At 42.2% G+C, this 20,003-nt stretch overlaps 1 protein-coding gene and 1 long non-coding RNA gene across 24 annotated transcripts in view; both read left to right on the forward strand.

Annotated features, from left to right (window-relative positions):
* The first annotated feature begins 2,085 nt into the window (after nt 1-2,085).
* On the forward strand, nt 2,086-6,404 carry LOC111937373 (uncharacterized). The gene is made up of 3 exons (XR_002868597.2): nt 2,086-2,199; nt 3,273-3,398; nt 3,944-6,404. It is a non-coding gene; the product is annotated as an uncharacterized LOC111937373 (long non-coding RNA).
* A 3,739-nt stretch (nt 6,405-10,143) lies between these two features.
* Nucleotides 10,144-20,003, forward strand: part of TNRC6B (trinucleotide repeat containing adaptor 6B) — a 126,438-nt gene continuing 116,578 nt past the window's right edge. For 13 of the 23 annotated variants that reach the window (XM_086885612.1, XM_086885631.1, XM_086885617.1 and 10 more), the window contains exon 1: nt 10,144-11,207. The gene's annotated coding sequence lies outside the window, so the exon portion shown is untranslated. Of the gene's footprint in view, nt 11,208-11,395; nt 11,606-20,003 lie in introns of those variants that run through there. The other 10 variants (XM_086885627.1, XM_086885644.1, XM_086885625.1 and 7 more) reach the window with 8 other exon arrangements.

Here is a 20,003-nt window from a genome sequence, read left to right on the forward strand (position 1 = left end):
TTTACTTTTGGGCTTTAGGGTACATAAAAAAGTATTTGCAGTAAACAAAATCTTCATCTTTCAGTGTTTAAAATCCATGTAGCAATTGCATGTGTACAGTTTAAGAGGAGTCTATCTAATCCAAGCTTGTTTCACAGGGTATCTCAGGACTCTGTAGATCCTGAGCTTCTTTCTTTATAGCAATAGCACCACCATGACTTTCTGCCTTTTCTTTTTCTGCTTTAGGGAGATTCTCCAAGAAAGAAAGATAAGATTGTCCTTCCCCTCATTTCCCTACTACTTTAATATTACTAGTTTCTTGACACTTTTGTCTGTGCTCTTGCAAAATCAGGGAGCAGTCCAGGATTGAATGACCTCTTTGTGTCTCTAGAACTTATGTCCGCTGTCCTCAGCCTGCTGAAGAAATGCAAATTTGGAAATCCTCATTAATAAGCAAGGCTTAAGAAAAGCAGTCAGTGACTGTTGTGACCATCTTGGAAGAGAAGCCTATGGATGTAGATGAAATGGTAAAGCCTTTATGCCTGTAGCAAGGCTGGCACAGGTTTACCTAACTCTTTGCACAACACGCATTTCTCATCTTTCTTGCAAGTCTGGGCATGTGTGCTTGGGGAGTTAGGTTACAGAAAACCACAGCATGACATACAGCACTCAGCATCCAAATGTGGGCAAATTTGCAGTGCTTTTCAGCAAGATAAAGAAGTAAGAGAGTAGGTGGAAGTGTCTGCACAAGAACTTAGGGGCACAGTAGCTGCTGTATCCTAAACTCATCACATAATGTGTTAATGTCTTGAGTTTTGGAGATGTTTCTAATTCTACTCCTTTCTCCCTTTCCAGACTATCTGTCTGCAGTATCAACTTCTGCCTTTCATCTGACTTGTCAGGTTTTATTTTCTTTTTCTAAAACTTTAGAAATGTCACTGGTAGGAGAACTGTAGGCATAAAACAGCTCTCCTGTCTGCCTTTGGTAGAAAGCAGCAACTTCTAGATGACAGAGAGTGCTGAAAGCAATTATTTTATAAACACTGGGCAATTTTTTTATAGAGGCTGAAATTTCACTGGACATGTGAAATTGCACATAACCAGGAAAACACAACCAAAAGAATTTGTGCAGAAAGCATAGAGGCAAAATACAGCATTTGCATAATGCGGACTCTGGCTATTACAGAGAGCTTGAAACCTAGACCATAAGAAATGAGAGCTGATTTCAGTGCATTTACATCCAGTAGCAACAGGGGAGGATCAGGGAGGTCAGGTTAAAGATATTTCCATTTGTGAGTATTGACCCTATTTAGGGGAGGAGGGCTTTGTCTTTTTACTTTATTTAAAGCAAAAGAGCTTCTGAGTTGCAAATTTCCAATGTGTAAGAAAGAAAAGTATGTTGCACCAGTGGGCTGTGGACTGATCAGCATTTTGCATGGGCTTGGGGGTGGATTTGGCACATGCCTGCTGTATGTTGAATGAACACCCAGTTTCTTCAGCTATTTGATTTCCCAGACTGGAGTGGCTTTTCGAGCAAGGGTATTGCTCCTGCAATCAGACCAACAGCCAGTTGATTGCAGGATGCAGCACTAATACCAAGATGCTACTGTGGTACTTTCGTTTAAAAGTGCCCAAAGCAGTACTCCTAGCCCAAGGGGTAAGACATATTAGTTACATGTGCATGAATACACGGGGTAACAAAGGATTAGGAACATGTCTGTGAGATCTGGTTGCTGGAACACATTGGATTATGTTTCTCCTGAGCTGGCTACAGACTCATGGCAGCATGGAGAATGGGGGAAAAAAGACTGAGCACGCAGGACAGCAAGCTGCCTACTTCAGAGCAGGATCCCACACCAAGCATTAGAAACAAAAGCTATGTATTTCACACCATCAGCATGTGTGGAATAGGAATGTCAGTTGTCTACGACAGCAGAGTTGCAGCAGAACAGGTCTGGGGTTTTTCACACTTGGGATTATGAGGAACATAAATGTTCTAGCTGAGGGTTTATAGAGACAAACCCTTGTGTCTGAGGTGTCCCCCTAGGATGCAAGAAAAAGTGCTGCTGCTTGGTCATAAAGGGCAGAACCCTATTTGTCCCACTTGCATTGTTTGGTGGGTGTTGTGGTTAAGAAAGCACAGCAGGGGCTATTTTATTGTTGTTATGCTCTGGCTTTTCTGAAACTTCACTACTAGAGGAAAGGATAAAGAACTTCCAGGTACCTGGGATGAAACATTTTTTGGAGGGGATGCTTCCAAAAAGAAAGATTATTTTTTTAAAAAAACTAGTTCCCTGAGAAGTTACAACATATTTGGTGAAACTGTGTGAAATCTTAACCTGTAGGTGCTAGACAACCTTAGGAAAAGGGCACTTACATGAAGTGTTTGAAAAGAAAAGCTATTTAAACTTTGAAGGAGCTATTTGTTTTATTGTTGCAATATTTATGATCCTCTCTTTATAGGTTATGCAACCATTTCCTTAGTTATCCTTAATCTCCTACCAGAAAATCTTTCCCTTGGCTGACAGTCCCCTTGTGCTGAGCACTTGCACTACAGAAACAGAAAACAGCAAATCTAAACACAGCGTGATCATCTATAGCTGCCTTGCTAAATGCACAACACATCTGCAGAAGGATCAATTGCTCTGATTTAGCATGGCCATTAGTGACATTTTGCCACTGAAAGGAAGAAAATCTCTCTGTTTAGTGTCCTGAGGTATAACAGCAATAATCATAGGCATTAGAAATGGGAAAGGTCATTAGGTTACTTAGTCCATTGCCTCAATACAATGCAAGGCAATTCACCAATATAACTTTTCTAGGACTTGGTAAATTATGCTACCACTCGTTTGATGTTCTCCTTCAAAGTCTAACAAATCTCATAGGAAGGAAGTTTAAAAAAAAAAAAACGTTTTGGAGAGCTACAGTAGGCAGATGTTCTGATGGGCATTGCATTGAAATAATGACCCATGTCCTAGCTTATAAAAGCACCTGCCACTGCCCTTTTACAATGAGGACACTGTAATATATTCACTTCCTTTGTTCTGTACTTATGACTGCACCATTTCAACAAATCAAAGTTTTCTGGAAGGAAAAGTTGGGATGATCTCTACTGGTTTTGCACCAAATTCTGCACCAGTTTTAAAGATGTTGATTCAGCCACAGAACTAAAGTTATGCTTCTGCAAAGCCATATTAATTTCCCTTGACACTTAACCCAGTGGGGTTACTCTGGATTTAAACTGGAGTTACTGACAACCCAGTATGACCAACAGCTTCCTCTTTGCATCCAAGGAGACAGACTCACAAGAACAAAGAGAGAGACAGACAAGCACAGGCGCCAGCTACAGATGCTGCACCCTGCAGCCAAAATGAGGGTGTTGTTCCAGGCAGGTTCCATCTTGTTTCAAAATCTTCCACGTAAGTACTGCTTGGTAGAAGTAATTGGGAATTCACCCATGCACAGCAGTGTTGTTAACATGAGGACACCCTTGGAAATGCTGGAGGGTGTTTGCATTGAATATTGCTGCAAAAGCAATTGCTGCAACAGAAAGTCTTCTGGGGGAGTTGGGATCCCTCAATAAACACAGTCTCCCTGTCTTCTTAAACACCTTTCTGGTCTGGAATATCTTGGAAAAGAAGCTTAAATGTGTATTTACCTTGCTCTTTGAGCATTAGCACTACCCTGTGGAAGGTTACAACAGACACCAGGCCTGGGTTAGGCTCTGTAAGATCCTCAGTGACAATAAGCAATCCAGCAGCAGAAATTAAGTGTGGTATAAGCAGAGGAAGAAAACACACTAGAACTGAGCTGCTGAGGGCCCTTGAGAGGGAACACACTTTCTTTTTAGCAAAGCCTTTGAATCTAGAACTGCAGTCATAAAAGAACATTTTACTCTTTTTCAGGAAAAAAAAAAAGAAATCTAGCCTCAATATAATGATGACTTTCTTCTACTATCCAAAAGTCTCTTTAGGGCAAGACTAGAAGAAAACCCCTGTGATTTTCTGAAGCGAGGAAGAAAGAACCTGGTGTTTTTAGAAGGGCCATTTGTGCTTGATGAAATCCACTGGAATTTTGATCACCTCTCCTTCCTGATGCAAAAAGAAAATTGGAGAGCAGACCAAATACTGTTGTAGCTCCTGAGAAAATGCATCTTCTTTTATCCAGTGGTGCCTGCACACAGTTTATCAGTGCGTCCAAAAAGATCATCTCCCAGTGCCAGGAGGTCCTGTAGCTGTTCCTAGGTGTGGTCCTGAGGGCTTTGCCCACACACCTTGAACTCCCAGCAACTGATCCCGTGGCAGATTTCCCTTGAGGAGGTGACACAGAAGGCCGGACTCACAAACCTGGGTTGACTTTGCTGCTAACTGTTGCAGAAGCAGAGCTGGGACAGTGAGCCGCGGGGTTTCCCAGTAATCAGCTTGGAGTAGTAAAGAAAAAAGAGCTTGGCTCACCCAGCCTGGCTGCTCTTTGTTCCCGAGCTGCTGGAGGCAAAATCACGGGAACGGCTCTTGCCGCCTTCCTCAGGGTTCACACCACCTCACACAGGGTGACCCTGGGCTGTTTTGCTTCACAGCTCTTCCTCCTGGCCCTCACACTCCGCTGCTGTCACCATGTCCCTTCTGCCTCCCCACGCAGCTCTCTCTGCAGGGTCCTGGCCAGGGTCACCCTGCAGCTGATGGGGCGAGCAGAAGAGCGCAGCTCCTGAGAGCTCCCCGTGAGGACAGAACGCGCCCTTCTGCACTCAGTGCTGGCCCACCACCCGAGAAACCTCCCTAACAGCTTCCCACTCCCTGCCACATTAAGATCCCCACATTTTCCCCACCATCACCTTCATTCTGTAACCACATTTTTCTACCAAGCTGTTTTATGTTGTCTTTCAGCAGGTTTTTTCCTCTATCTGTCTTAATGATGATGCTCCCTTACAGAATTATTCTTGCTTTCTGCCCTCGGGTCCTGCCATCCTGGACTCTGGCCCTTTTGCAAGTGTCAGCAGAATATGCAGTTAAAACTCAGATATGTGTGGGGTTTCTGGTGACTTTTTTGTTGTTTTTTATAAAAATGTAACTGTATGCTTCTCCATGCAACACTGGTTTTGGAAACTTTGGGAAGAAAGCCATGGAGGGGGAATAATACAACTGCTTTCCAGAGAGTATGAGAGTACAAATAATCATACTGCATCTTTAAATTCCTAATCAAAACTTATAGTAACTTTTGTGGTTTGGAGGTTGCAGGGGTTTTTTTGGGTTTTTTTGTTTTTCTTTTTTGCCTGAGCTGCGTGGAGGAGTCACAATTTTCCACATATTAGGAAAGGAAACTTTATTTTTCCTTTATTTTATTTTCTGCCCTGCATTCTGCACAGTCCATTTCCCCACCCCACAGTAACTGTTCAGTCTGTCCCCTGTTCTGCAGGTGCCATCCTTGTTTCCTCATCTGCTTTTCTGGCCAAGCATTATTCCTGCTCACTGTCCGTGTCCATCTCACCAGACCAAAGAAAGGCAGACGCTTTGCCATTGGTATTGCTTTCAGTGCTGCTGACAAGTGCAGACAGAACTGTGCTTTTCTACTGTGCATAGTTTCACTTCCAGACTAAGGAGAAATGGCAGCCACTCTGCTTCCTTTGATTTCATTAATAATAAAGGACAACAGGAGCCCTTTTCAATGAGGAAAAAGCTCGAGTTAAAAAACTAAACAGCATACTCAATTAATTTAGAACAACAGCGAAGCCTTGGAAAGCTGCCATCTTAAATTACTACACAGATACAACTCACAGAAAATAATAATAATTTAAGAAACAAAAAATAATCCCGTGGTCTTGCTGTCCTAGTAAGAGTTTGCTATAGAAGTACAGGTGGGAGCTTTCCCAGCATCAGTATTGATCATACCTGTGTGATATTTCCCAAGAACAAGGGCATATTTATAGCTCCTGTAGCACAAGGAAGGAACTGGCAGGAATGTGCCCAGCCCTCTTTTTTCCTCAAAACCTGATTTTTCTGTTGGGAGGGAGCTGGGTGGCATAAATGGGTACACAAATGATGTTATATCTGCTTTCACCTACCTATACTTCAGTTTCCATTTAGATTCAGCTAAAGGGGACTCAAAACAGTTTTGTACAGGCTGCTACTGGTGTTGAATATCATAGCTCCAACCAAGCTGGTGGAATGGGAACGTTAAAAGTTAATTAAAATCTTGTCTGAAGAATTGCACTACTTCTAGCCTCAGCATAACTGCTAGCTGATAACTCCTATATGCATGCTGGTTCACTCTCAGGACTAAACATAGCAGAAAAAAAAAGGAAAAAAGAGACTGTGTAAAAGACTACAATATTTTTCAAACCATTTTCCTAATTGTCTGTTTTTTTCATTAAAAAACCTCCATGTTAGCATTGTTTTGCTGAAAATAGCTGTATTTAAAATAGCTTCAAATAATGTTAATGAAGCATTGTTTTAATTTTGCCTCCAGGAAAAACAAAACTAAGTAGTATTATGAATTATTCTCCATTTAAAACCACTGCCATCCTATTAACAATTTTTTCCCTTTAGCTGTGGGCTGACAAAATTCTTTCTCCCTTTTCCTTCCAACAATATAATGTGAGCATGACAGCACAACAAATTGAAACTTCTGCTAAGTACTTTGCCCAAGATGTGCTCTTGTTTCTATTGCAGCTGCATGTCTTTCCTGGGCATGATACATAAAAATAGGCAATGTCAAAATAAGCCTACTATATTAAGAACAGTGAGAGATGTGGAGGTGTCTGACTGGGACTTCAAGCTCAGGTCATGAGCACTTACAGTCATTAAAGATATTTTTATGGATTTTTGTAAAGCAAGAATGTTAGCACTAATCACGTGACCAACACACAAATTTGAAAATTACATCTGACATATCCCTAATTTCCTCTTGCCATTTAACTTAATTCTAGTATTCATTACTTTCTTTTCCCTTAAATTGCTCTTTTGTGTTTCTTCTTCACTATGGGTGGCTTAGAAAGGAAAAAATAATTGTGTTGAAATCTGCTCTTCTCTATTTTAAACACAAATTCTTTTTTTCTATCCTGATTTTTACAGCTCCCAGGCATACAAAGTATTACTTCCTCTCATTTGCTTGTTCCCTGAAAAGTTTTATGAAGGATGCACAAGAAAGGCTGAGAAAATTTCTCACCACTCTATTGAAGAAAATAGGAAATGCTGAATCCTTAGCATGTGTCTCTGCTGAAATTAATTATTAGAATAAATATTTTTAGATATAATTTCTATTTAAACAAGATCAAAATATTTGTAAATATTTATGTTTTATTGCCCTCATATATTGATGCCGTATGCCTGCTGAAACTTCCCTGAAGTCTTCTAGGAAAAGGATGAATCAAAAACCAACTTCCAGGGGAAAGATGTAAGAAAGAAAATAATCTAATCAGTCTGTGTTTCTATAAAACAAGAGCACATCCATTCTTTTATTACTTTTTCTGTGAATCATCTTTTAAACAATGGCAATCTGCTTTGTCAATGCTGCCTGCATTTTAGACACAAATAAAGTACAGAATTGTATCACATGTTAAATGTTATACCTTCCTCATGAAAACACTTAAACATAGGACACCATAAAGAGCATCAGCACGCACTTGATTGTGGCTTTCCAAAATGTAACCTTTCTCTTAATCGCTATGCAGGTAAGTAGTTGGCTCCTTTCTGTGTCCAAGACAGCTGCTGCTTAGGGCATCCAAAGCAGAAAAACAGGCAGGGTTAGCAAAGACCTTTTCTAAAAATAACAGTAGTTTTTAGTGACTGAATAGCCAGAGTTCGTTCAGATACATTGATTTAAAAACCTAGCAATGTCATGTCATGGCACTTTTAGAAATAATAAACCAGAGTCAAAACCCCTGACTACAAATTCCAAATATCAAAGATGTTTCTAAACTCTTGTCCTCTCTCATTCCTGCACCTAGAATTGTCCCAAGCTGGCAGCACTATGCTTGTTTAGAGAAATGTTCATGCAGGCTTTTTCTAGACTGTATCCCTGTCAGACACAGTATTTATAACAGTATTTATACCAAACTTAAAAAGAATAAAAATAAACTTAAAAAAGGTGATGTACTTTCACAACCTAAGAGTCAAAAGGCTGTGGAATTGACCCCAACTCTGAAGTCTGTCGCTCTGGCTACAGTCTGTGTGAGGTCTGATACTTGGGATGTCTGCAGGCAAAGTCCCAGCCTGTTTCTGCGGGAGCCATACTGCAGTGAGGCCACTCCCCAAAGCTATAATGGTTTTTCCTCATCACTTCTCTATCAGAAAGGAAAGACTTTCACCCCAAAGAAACCCAACCTTTCCCAGCACCTGGAAAGGCACCACAGTGGTAGTGTAATACTGACACCCAGTGGACGAAAAAATGCAATGTCACTGCCCAACTTGGTCCCATTTTTGGATAGGATTGGTAGTGGGGAGGTATGAAAAAAACAGGAAGAACTATTTTGTTCCTAAGCATTTGGACTTCATGAGAACCAGAACCTGTTTAGGGGCTGTGATTCCTTCCAAACTCACAGGTGAACCTGGGTGGGAGCTCTTGAGTCATCCATTATAGCTTCAGAAAAACCAACAAAATCTGCTTGCTTTTTACAGTTTAAATTTGTTTTATAGTGTGAAACTTCAGGTACAATGGAGAGTGGTATCCTATCCTCCTCCAAAATGAAAATATCTCGTTCCCTAGGCTTATGCAAAATAAATCATATTCCTTCACCTGCTACATGCATACCATAACCCCGAGCAAAACATAGGAAGAAACACCCACAAAAGAACACCAGTAAGTGGAAAGAAAATTTAAAAAGGGAAATGATTTTATTATTTTTTTACTAAAGACAAAGACAAGGTCAGCATCTTGGACAGATCCTTCTCTCCCAAAACATGCAACCTGTACTCTTGGTTTATTAGTGATTTCTGCTTACAACATGAAAAATACATCTGGATTTTTCAGTTCACACACATCGAATAAACTAAGAGAAAGAGAGGCAAAGTGCATCCAAAAGTTGTATTACTAACTCATATTGATTTATACAGAACCTTTTGTATTCCTTACAGCACCACAGCAACAAGTATGTGCATATCCAGTATGAAGTCTTATTCATATTAATGGGGCTCTTTTCCCACCAATCAATGTAAAAATCAATTACCATTACTGAATGGAGAAGCCATCAAAAGATTGACTCCTCTTTACTGACTTGTGTAACTTGATTTTGCGGGGATCTTGTCTGCTGTCTGTGCCACCAGCACACGTGGCTTTGCTGTGCTGGCAGCTGTCCCTCCTGCTGGTGACTAGCCTGCCAAGGGCTCTGTGGCTCTTCTAAGGTCATGTTTTCACCGAATACCCACAGACCTGTTCACTAAGGTGACAGGCACATCCCATCTCTAGAGTTCTCTGTTCAGCTGCTCTACGGTTCTGCTCATCAGGTTGTAACAGGATTCTCTCGGGGAGAGCAAATGGAAATACTGCACTGGCTTGCAGCCCTGGGCGAGGTCGGGAAGTGACATTAATGAACATTAGCCTTCAAATATACTGGAGAATAAGGAGAATGAGACCAAGCATAGAAATTAGGTACAAAGAGAATCTCTTATTCACAGTTTATCTTCCACATACTTCTGTTATCCGTGTATTCCTGTCATGGCTTTCTGTGTCAGTTTTGGAGACTTCAATGCTCCTCCGGCCCTGCTCTTCTGCTATGCTAATCCTTTGGGCCATCCAGGTCCTGCGGATGTTCCTGCACTTTGTCCTTCCCGTTCTGCGATGCAGCAGTGCTGCCCCTCACCTGCTGCCCCTCATCCCGGCCTTCACACCACCTCCCTGGAAAGCGTCCCCGGGCCCGCTCCTGCCTCAGCCGACCACCGACCACCCCCGCAGCCCTGCTTCTGGCTCGGCACACTCCCAGATAATGAAGATCAGCGTGTATTTGTAACGATTACATTTAGGAATGACGCCATGGTCACCGCAAATCGCTTTTTTCACAAGTTTTCCCGGCCGCGGGCCCCCGTCACGTGCGCAGCTGCCCCGGCCACGTGGGGCGCGGCCGATACGCGCCATCGCCCCACCCAACGCCCGCCCTCAAAGAAAATTGACAGTGAAATTAACCAATCAAAGGCAGGACCTTGCCTTTCCCCACCCCCAGCCCACGGTTGCTGTGTCATCCGGCGGGTGTCATCGGGGGGCGGTTGCCGGTTGGCTGCGCAGGCGTCGGCTTAGGCCCAATGAGCTTCGCGAGCTGAACGACTGACACCTACCCTGCCCAATAGCTCCCTAGCGTGCACGCGGGGGGGTGGGACGAAGTGGAGATGTCGCTGGGGACGGCGGGCAGTGTGGCGTCGGTGCTGTGCGGCGGCGCCGCTGAGCAGCCATAGCCGCTATCGCCTATGCCTGTCACGGCCCCCCGTCCATGCGGCCGGCAAATGAGTGCACAAACTGACGTAACCTCGCCTCGGCTGAGGAGGGTCCGCGGGGCCGCCGAGGAGCGCGGCTCGGTGGGCGGGTGTCCGCGCTGTTACGCTGTAACAGGAAACATTCCTTCTCTAATGGAGTCGGAGGGTGCGACCCACAGGCCAAGCCGTCGGGCGGAAGGGCGGGACAAGTAGAAGCGGGCGAGCGAGTGCCCCATTTAAGGGGCAAATCTCGCAGACAACTGGCAGAGGAAGAAGGGGCGGTAGCCAGTGAAGGATGTGAAGGGGGGCAACGTTAACCGGTGACAGCCAGCAAATGCAGCCAATCAGTGAGCGTGTAGTGATGCGACGACCCAATCAAAAGCGCCGAGAGGCGGTGCTCCACTCTGATTGACGTCCTTCCTGGCTAATGGGCGGAGAGATCCCCTAGACTCTTCCCAATGGGCAGCGTGAAGGGGCGGAAAGGGGAGCGGAAGGAGAAGACGAGCAGGTAGAACCACCAATCAGCGTGAGGGTCGGCGGGGCGCCGTCCAATGGGCGGTGCGAGGGGCGGTGCGGGGGCGTGTCCCGGTGTGTTTGGGTTCGTGCTCCTCGGGGGAGGGAGAGACGGCGGCGAGGAAAGTTTGGTTTTGTTTTTTTTTTTTTCTTCCCCCCCCGGTGGTGTTTTTTTGGCGGGGCCGGCGGAGGGGGGGGGGACGCTTTTCGCAGCTTCTTCGCCTTTCGCTTCCTGGGGTTCGTGTTTCCCGGGCGGGCGGAGCCGCCCCCGGCACTGAGAAGAACGGGGGCTCAGCGCACCGCGGCGGCGCCTCGGCGGTGAGTGCGGGACGGGCCCCCCACCTATCCCCCATCCCCGCTCCCAGCTCCCGCCGCGGGGACTCCCTGGGAGCCCTTCCCGCCCTGCGGACCCTCGCGCCGCCTCTGAGGGGCCTCTGGCGCCGGGCCGCGGTGCCGCGGGGCGGGGGAGGGACGGGGGGGCCGGGCCGGCGGGAGGGGCCCCGAGCGGCGGCGGCTCAAGGGCGCTGCCCCGGCGGTGGCGGAGCAGCCGCTGCTCCCGGCCCGACCCCGCCGAGTGCCTGTCCCGGGGCACCGCCGGGCGAGCGCTGCCCCCTCCTCGCCTCACGTGCGGCCGCCGCTCGCCGCCCCCTCCGGCTCCACACAGGGCCCCGGGGAAGAGCCCGCCCGCCCGCCGGGTCACCCAGGCCGGGCAGGAGGTACAGCGGCGGCAAGACTCCGAGGAGCCCTTGTGTGGATGGGGGGGAAAAAGTGTTGTAGTGTGGGGACAGAGCCGAGGTTGCGTTGGTACCACTGCAAACCGCGCTGGATGAGTGGAAGGCGATGCGGGTTAAAATGTGTGTTTGTATATGTGATGGGCGGGCGGGAAGAGTGACCGTGTTCAGAGGTGTTTCCCAGGGGGGAAGAAAAGTTTCCCCAGCTGTTTGTAGCAAAATGAGTGAATGTTTGTTTCTGGAGACGCTTCGCTGGCTTTGGATAAGCGCTGCTTGCAGCGTGGTATCTTGCAAGCTCAGATCTGCTTTATGAAAGTGCATGTAGGAGGATCTACTACAGCATACAGCTGAGGCTTGTTGAATAAACCGAAGACTCAGCAAAGTGTTTTCCTAGCTAAAGTAGAGATGATTACTGCTGTAAACAGTACTTGTTTTTCCATGGTAACGTTTCACTACCCTCATAAACATTTGTTAAAATACCTCTTTGTAAAGTTAACTTTTATTTTGTTTGTTTTTACAATCCATTAATTACTATTTTTAAATCATGACTTGCTAGAGTTCAGTGTCACGTTTACAACCTCTAGAAAACCTGACTTTTCCTGCAAAATAGTAGGTTAGTCTTTGGGGATTGTACAGCTCTGTATTTGAAAGGTCTGTTTTACCTAATGTTTTCCAGTAATATTGCTATCCAGATGAATGGATTTTGGAAATTAATTCCTGCTACAAGTGTTGTAGAGGTGATAACTTCGATTCATAGGGTTATTAAATATGTGCAGAAGTTGAAACAGCTTTGTAGGTAGTTTTTCCACACTGAAGTTGCTCAGCAATGCCCTCCTCTCCTGTGGTGACTCTGAGGGTGCAGATTCCTTGGAATGCTCGCTGTTGAGATGTGATTAAATGCTCTCATCTGCTGCATTACCCAAGGCCCCGAGTTAAAAGATGATCTCCAGTTTTTCTATGTGAGCCATGGTTATTGCAAAGTCTGCTGGGTAGATGTATTTTGGGGGAAGGGGTTTGCAGGTTCAACTTTTCACCTGAGTTAGTTAGTGAGTTGCAGCTGTAACTAGACAATTCATCAGCAAAGAAATCGCCCTGCAAAAAGTTAAGACTGGAGATGGGGGAAGGGAGCCCAGAGAGGTGTAACCTACTGTGAGGTTTTGGAGCAGTAAGGTACAGGCAGATCTATCTTAATAGAGAGTAGGTAAGATCATCATTTTACATTTATCTTGTTTAGCAATACTGCATGTGTGCTGATGGGCAAAATGGAATTATTGGAATGCTTAAAGGGAATCACCTGAATCCTGTAATACAGAAGTCCTGGTAAAAATAACAAACAAGTCTGTGTCTCTTGATTAGGCAGACTTTTGAATTACTGCATTACTGCAGTTTCTGTATACCTGCAAATTTAGCTAGAGATCTAAACTTTCATTTAAACAACAAGTTCAAACGTTTGGACATAAGAGTCTTGACAAAGCTTAATCTCCAAAGTTTGTGTGATTGAATAGTCCAATAAAACATTTAGGTTGAGTGTGTGTCATGGCTTTGCTTGGTGATGCTTATTTCATCATTAAAACTTGATGTTGGAGGATGACTTCAGAGGAGGAAGCTTCAGGAGAGAATTTTGCGTAGCTCTGAGGTAGTGTATTTTACCTTAGATCCACCTCCTATCACAGCAAGTAAGAAATTCGAAATTAATTTTTTTTTTGCAGAAGTAATGCATAATAAAAATCATATGTAGCGATAGCTGCATCTAGAACAGTGGGATGAATAGCTGCAGCCAGAATGATGGAAAGAATCAAAGGACTGCTTTAAAATTAGTAATTTGAAAATATGTTCAAGTGGGGTTTGTTCTCTTGGGTTTTTGAGTGATTTTTTTTTTCCCTCCGATAAAGCTGGTGTATTTCTGCTCACAGAAGAAATTGGATTTACAATTAAGCAGTACGAACTGGAGATCATAGAATAAGTCTAAGAAGCTTAGTTATTGACTTGAATGAGTTTATTAATAGTCTGCTTAATGGTTTGGTTCCTCTATTCTCCATTTTCTGCAAAATGCTTGGATGCAGAGTCTGTTCTAGTCACTTATTGCCATTATTGTGTTTATTTTCTTGGAAATCTTTTTATACATAGGTATTGTCTGCTTTGTGCAGTAATAACAACGGACAGTCATTTTCCAGTTTCTTTGCAATGGCTTTCCTCAGTCATTGCTCATAGTGCTGCTCTTCGATACATGAATTCTGCAATACTGCTACCCACAGCATACCTAACATCTTGCAGCTATTCACCTCTTTATCATTAGTTTTTGTTTTTCACTCAGCCTTAACCTGTGTGTAATTTGAGTCAGTAGATTGTTTTTGTGAGGAACTGGCATTGTTTTCACAGGATAAATTGTGTTTATCACAGAAATAAAGGAGGGAAGTACCTGATACTGGCACATATGTACCACTGGTTTTCTTTGAAGCTAAAGGTTTTCTGTCACCTCAGTGCTTATAAAATGTATTTGCTCTGGATTTGCTTCTAATGATCTGTTTCTTGCGTTTTCAGAAATTTTAATCATGAAATGTTTCACTTAGGGAAAGAATAGCAAAGGAATGTCAGGCTTCAGTTCTAATTGCAAGAACCTAGCACAGAGATGTTGAGCAAACGGTAACATGCATTTCTTATAGTTTGACCAGTTGTGGTAGAAAAATACATATATTCTTGCTAACAGACTTCCTTAGCTTAGCATTTACTGTGTTTCTCCATTTTCAGATAAAACATGTATGCTAAGGTTGCAGCAAACAGAGTGTGGAATATGATCTGAAGAATTCATGTCAATCTCTTGTGAATCCAAACTAAACTTTTGGCTACTATCTGCTAATAAAAATAGGGGCACTTTTTGGTACTTGGACCAGCTGTCACTGTCAGACAAGTAGTTGCCTGCTGGTATTTCTGCTTGCGAGGTGACAGAGGTGACTGGGGTGAGAGTAATCAGGATATTCTGATTGCTGTTCCCTGTCCCTTCAGCAGATAGTAAAACTCTTATACGTCCTTACATTTCTCTTCTGTTCGTGCCTTCTTTGTGTTGCACTTCTACTCATTATTTTTTATTTCTTCAGAGAAGTAAACATGCTTTGCTGCAAAGCGTTGGTGTCACTTATTTTTTCTCCTTCAGAGCAGTAGGCAGTGAGAACGTTTAATTTATTTTCTCCCTTTGCCTTCTTATAGTGGTTAGAGGGAGAGGGTGTTTTTGCACTTATGGTTTGCATCATGTTGTAGGGGAATGTTCTGAGGTTTTTAAGTTTTCATCAGTGTAAGGGTTGTGGTTGGAGTTTGGATGTTCTCCGTGTTTACCATGTAGTGAGCTATGGAGATGACCTTTTCCAGTTTCAGCTAGTCAGTACGGATTGCGTTTCTGGGCCCTGCCAGCTTTAGTAGTTCTGAAATTGGATATCGTGCATGTATTTCCTGATTTAATATCTGTGGATTAGAAAAAACACAATAGTTCCTCTGTGAGAAAATCTGGGAAGCAAGTTAATGTTCTATCCGAGACTTGCACTGTTTAAATTTTTTAAAATATCTACTTAAAAAAGTAGAATGGATCTGAAAGCAGCTCTTAGCCAGTTTAGCTTTTAAGTCTGTGGAGCAGCATCCTGCTTGTCAGGAGAAATGGGAGATATCATAAGGCAGCACTTGTGCTGTGTGCTACAGGATACTGGTCAGAATAAATGTGTGAAAAATAACCTGGAAGTTGATATATTTTGACCATGTTACACAGAAGATGGGAGGCTAGAAAGCTAATTAGTGGATGAAAGGATAAGAAGCAAAGTTGCAAAACAAAGAGTTGATAATTTTAGATAGCTTGACAGAGGATTAGTCAATGGGTGATACAATAATATCATGTTGCTTGTGTGAGGGGAAGTCCTCTAATCCATCTAAATGAGTAATGAAGTAAAAGTCATTGATGTTTTTACTTCTATTTAATTTTTATAATTTTATCATGACTCCTGATAGTGTCATGAAAAGTGCTATAAAGAAAAACAGCCTGGCAGAGCTTTTCAGTAGTGTATTGGGGTTTTTATTAGTAAAGTCTCTTCTGTAACAGGAGAGATATGTGCCCTTTGATCTGGTAGTAGTCTACAAAGAACATAGTTTTTGCGAATATTGTTGACTTTGTTCTGCTAAGTTTGAAGATTTTTCAGATTCTAGTCTCTATTTTGTTTGTTGGAAATGCTTCTTCCTGTTCCTCTGATCATCTTGTATCCTAGGGTTGCAGGACTTTTTTTTTTCCTACTCGAGTCCCTCTTTCTTTCTTACCACAAACACTGGTTGTACCTGTAGTTCTCTAATGCATTGCTCATGTGGCAAAAGCAGACTTTGTGAGAGAGTTTCACTAGTTAAATGATTTTAAATCTAGTAGCTGAATGTTTGCTGGCCTTCTTGTTTTAGGACTGGTCCAATAGGTCTCCACATGATCAGAACTAAGAAACTCCTGGGCTGTTTCATGGCAATCTCACTACCAACTTCCCTGACCCTGTGACCTCTCTGCACAGCTCTCACGACAGTACTACATGAGTGGTAGCAAAGATAGGAAACCCACTTCTGCGGAGTAGAAGGAGCTCTTCAGGGACTTGCCAGCCTACTGTGGACTAAATATATTTTGGCCTTAGGGTGATCGACCAGTGATAAGGGAAGTAAGTCCTCTTGTCTGACTGCTTCTTACAGCCAAGAGATACAAACTACTCAGTCTCCTCTAGTTATGAACTTCTGTGTCTTAGGAGATGAAGAGAGGAGCTGGTTGTCCAGCTCTTCTGGACATTTGAGAACCTTTTAGCTCTCTTTTGGGACATTTGGGGATCCTTAGAAGTAAGCTGGTGTCTCTTTCTGGAGAAGATGGAAGTGGTGACACAGAGTACATTTTATTTTATTATTACAGTTGACAGTATGTTCTGCTTTTTATACAGCAGTACAGTAACTTTGTGATTTAAAAGCTTTTCCAGAAGTTAGATTTTGTAGAAGATTAAATCACCTATACTCTCACTTACTTTACCATTACAGTGAAACACTATTTCAGATCTCTGAGGTTTCTGTTGCTTGCACATTGTGACTTGAGAAACCATAAGGTAATAGTATTAGAGGGTGCAACTAGCAGAAAGAATGATGAGGAACTTGGGAAAAAATACTAGGATAATGTTTTGATTTAAAAAAATTGCCTCTGGGATAGAGGAAGGGAATGTGTCCCCTTACCCCAGCTTCTTACAAAGACCAAAATATACTTCAGTCCAGAATGAATTATCATCCTTGATCTGAAGCAGCTCAAAATCCCTTTAAGAAAGAAGGCCATAATACCTATTGCTCTAAATAGTGGCTTTAAAACATTTTCAGCTATTTTTATGGGGTTTTTCTTTGTGACCCTCTCAGGGTCTTTTATGTATTAAGATTCTTCCTGGATGTATTAGTGTTATTATAACAACATTCTTATATTGTTGTAAATATAGCAGTTTCACTCCGTGTTGGGAATATGTTTATTCTGATAAGTATGTTTGGGGGTTTTTGTTTATTTGTTTTTTAAGTTCTACTTAATTGCTTCAAGTAAGAAGCTAAAAGTGAGAACTTTGGCACAAATGTGTGTCTATGCAAGATATTTTGCTATTGCATCCATTGTAATTTATATTCTTATCCTTCCATATGTTTTTGGGTTCTGAAAAAAATAGTTTAAAATTAAATTTCTAGTATTTTTGTTTGTCAAAGGCTGAGATTCTGCATTATCAGGTTTGAGTTGCATTGTATCAGATGTCTGCTCTGGCAAATTAAAAATGCAGATGAGTCTTCTTTTGAAGAGAATAAAAATGAGAGTCAAGCCACAGTGCTCATTTTTGACTGTTCATTAAGATTCATACCATTTTTCATTGACACTGCAAGAAAAAAAAAATCAATACTTAATATTTTTATATTATCTATTTGAAATGGATCCTCACATTTAAAATAGATCTTGTCTATACTATTCCCTATAGTACTATAGTATTTCCCTGCCTCTCATAATAAGTGTCTTTTTTGTAGTGATTTCATACAGGCTCACCTCGTGTTTTTCCTAGCCCTTCAAGGCAAAGTGGGATAGTAAAGCTAAAATTGAGTTTTTATTATTATAGCTGTGCTTTTTGCTTGGATAAATGTTTGGATGCTTTAGGATCTGCTCGTCTGCTTTCTGCAGCTAGTATGGTGATAGCCTGGAGAACAGGTGTAGATTTTAGTTGGTGTTCAATGTTTCTGTTATATTTAATAAAAGCTTAGGGGAAGTTGCCTATGTTTCTGGTAGCATTCACTTTGCTAAATGGTACTTGAAAGGGTGAAGATGTATTTTATTGCAGAGCTAGGCTTTTTCACACATTTTTAAACTCCGTAGCTGCCATAGATTAAGTGTCTATAATTTTCTTTGCTTGACCTTTTTAATTTTCAAGGTGCTCAGAGATGCAACCAAAACTTGCTGATAATACTCTCATTTGTTGGACATTAACTCCCTGATTCTTTCATAATCAAAATCCAACTTTCTCTTCCCTGTCCCTGGCAATTTATATATTGTGGAAAATAGATTCATATTGAGAGAAGCTTCCTGTTGATTGAAAACTAAATTAGACTGTGGAGAAAACACGTAGAAGTCCCATTGTATCAAATACTTTTTTACATTGTCTAATAAGCAAAGGAAAATGCTCCTGACAGTGTTACATTGCGGTGGCCTGAGGGCAAGAATACAGTGACATAACTGGTCCGCTCCCTCTCCAGCTCTAACCCTGTACTTAACCAATGTTGGATAATGTTGCTTTCACCAGTTGAAGGTAACTAGATAAACTGGCACTGCCTTGTGTATGGATACTGTATATCAGCTTATCTCACCCCTGCACAGCTGGGTATGTAAATAAACTAAAAGTAACTTTAGTCTTACCAAGTTTGGACGAAAAATAATTGAGAATGTGTGTTACTGAATTTTCAGATTTAATAAAGGATGAACAAAAAGTAACATAGAAGTGAAGAGCATTTAAATCTAGGAGGAAATTTTAAGAGTTGGGTTTTTAAATGTGGTGGGAGAACTTGACTGTGAAAATCAGTTGTCACGTAGTTCAAGTACGTAGCCTAAACATAGACTTTTGTGGTTTTGGTCGCAGTGGTAAAGCTGGGCTACTTATCTTTTAAATGCCACTTTCAGGGGAAATAAGATTAGAAAGTTGAAGAACTCTTTTGTGACAAAAACCTGAAAATTTAGGGCCCTGACCTCATACATCGTTGGTCAGGTCTGAAGCTGCTCTTGCAAGTAGTTCCAAATTCAGTAGTACAAACTAAACATGTTCAGTAAAGGCTGCAGTGTTGAGGACTAGCATTGCATCAGTAATAACTTGCATTGTCTTTAAATTTAAAAATTAGCCATAAAAATGAGTGTATTGCCTCATTTCTTTGAAGATTGAAAAAACATCGTCGAATATAAAACAGATTTTTGAAAATTAGCTTCCTGTTCCTTTCTTAGGTGCTGAAATAGCTGAAAAGTACAATTCAGACTGATGTCATGCTATAAATATTGATGAAGTTCTATTTGGCAGCTGGTTATGTTCAAAGTTGGTGTTTGCAATTATAGTTTAGAATTATTTGCTTAACAACTCAGCATTTGTTTTCTTTGACAATAATAGTGCTAAGATCTTGGACTTCTCTGCATGTATAATCCCATTAGTGGGAAGTCAAAACGTCTTTGTATAAAAGAACCTCTCTGTTATTAATCATTAGAAGTGAGATAAATATGGAACATTATTTTGGAAAATTTCAGGGTGTAAACTATAAAAGAGTGAAGTTTAAAAAGCAGACAAAGCAGATTGTGGCTTAAGCTTTATTTTCCATCACACTGCCCTGGCCTTCCTGCTTGCTGTGTCCTGGCTCAGTCTGGCCATAACCTTCTGCCCGAGGCTGCATTACAGGGGGCAGTGCCGAGACCTAAAGCCTTTCTGGGGCAGCAGGGGATGCTTGTCTGCCTTTATGGCTGCTGAAGGATTTAGCACCAATATTGTCATGCTGGTGTGAATTCCTTAACAACGCAGCTCTTATTGTAAAAGCAAACAAAGCAAAAGGATAGTTTAACGCAGGAAACCTTGATACTATTCTAATTAAATACAGGAAGATTGTAAGAACTAAATAGTTTGAGAGGCATGACATCTTCCAATCCTGTCCTGGATGTGAATGATTGTTAGTAATGTTGTCTTTAGCTCTTGTAATTGCTGCTGTCAGTGAACAAGCCACCATTCCCCCTTTCCTCTGCACAAGGCTGCTTACCACCTTATCAGTTTTAATTTAGTTACTGCTGCTGGGTTTGATAAACATACTGCTGTATAGGACTTGATGAGTGTAACTGGTGGCTCAAAAGGAAACC

This window comes from Cyanistes caeruleus, chromosome 4 (genome assembly GCF_971803275.1).
Source record: "Cyanistes caeruleus chromosome 4, bCyaCae1.hap1.1, whole genome shotgun sequence".
Taxonomy (NCBI): Eukaryota; Metazoa; Chordata; class Aves; order Passeriformes; family Paridae; genus Cyanistes; species Cyanistes caeruleus.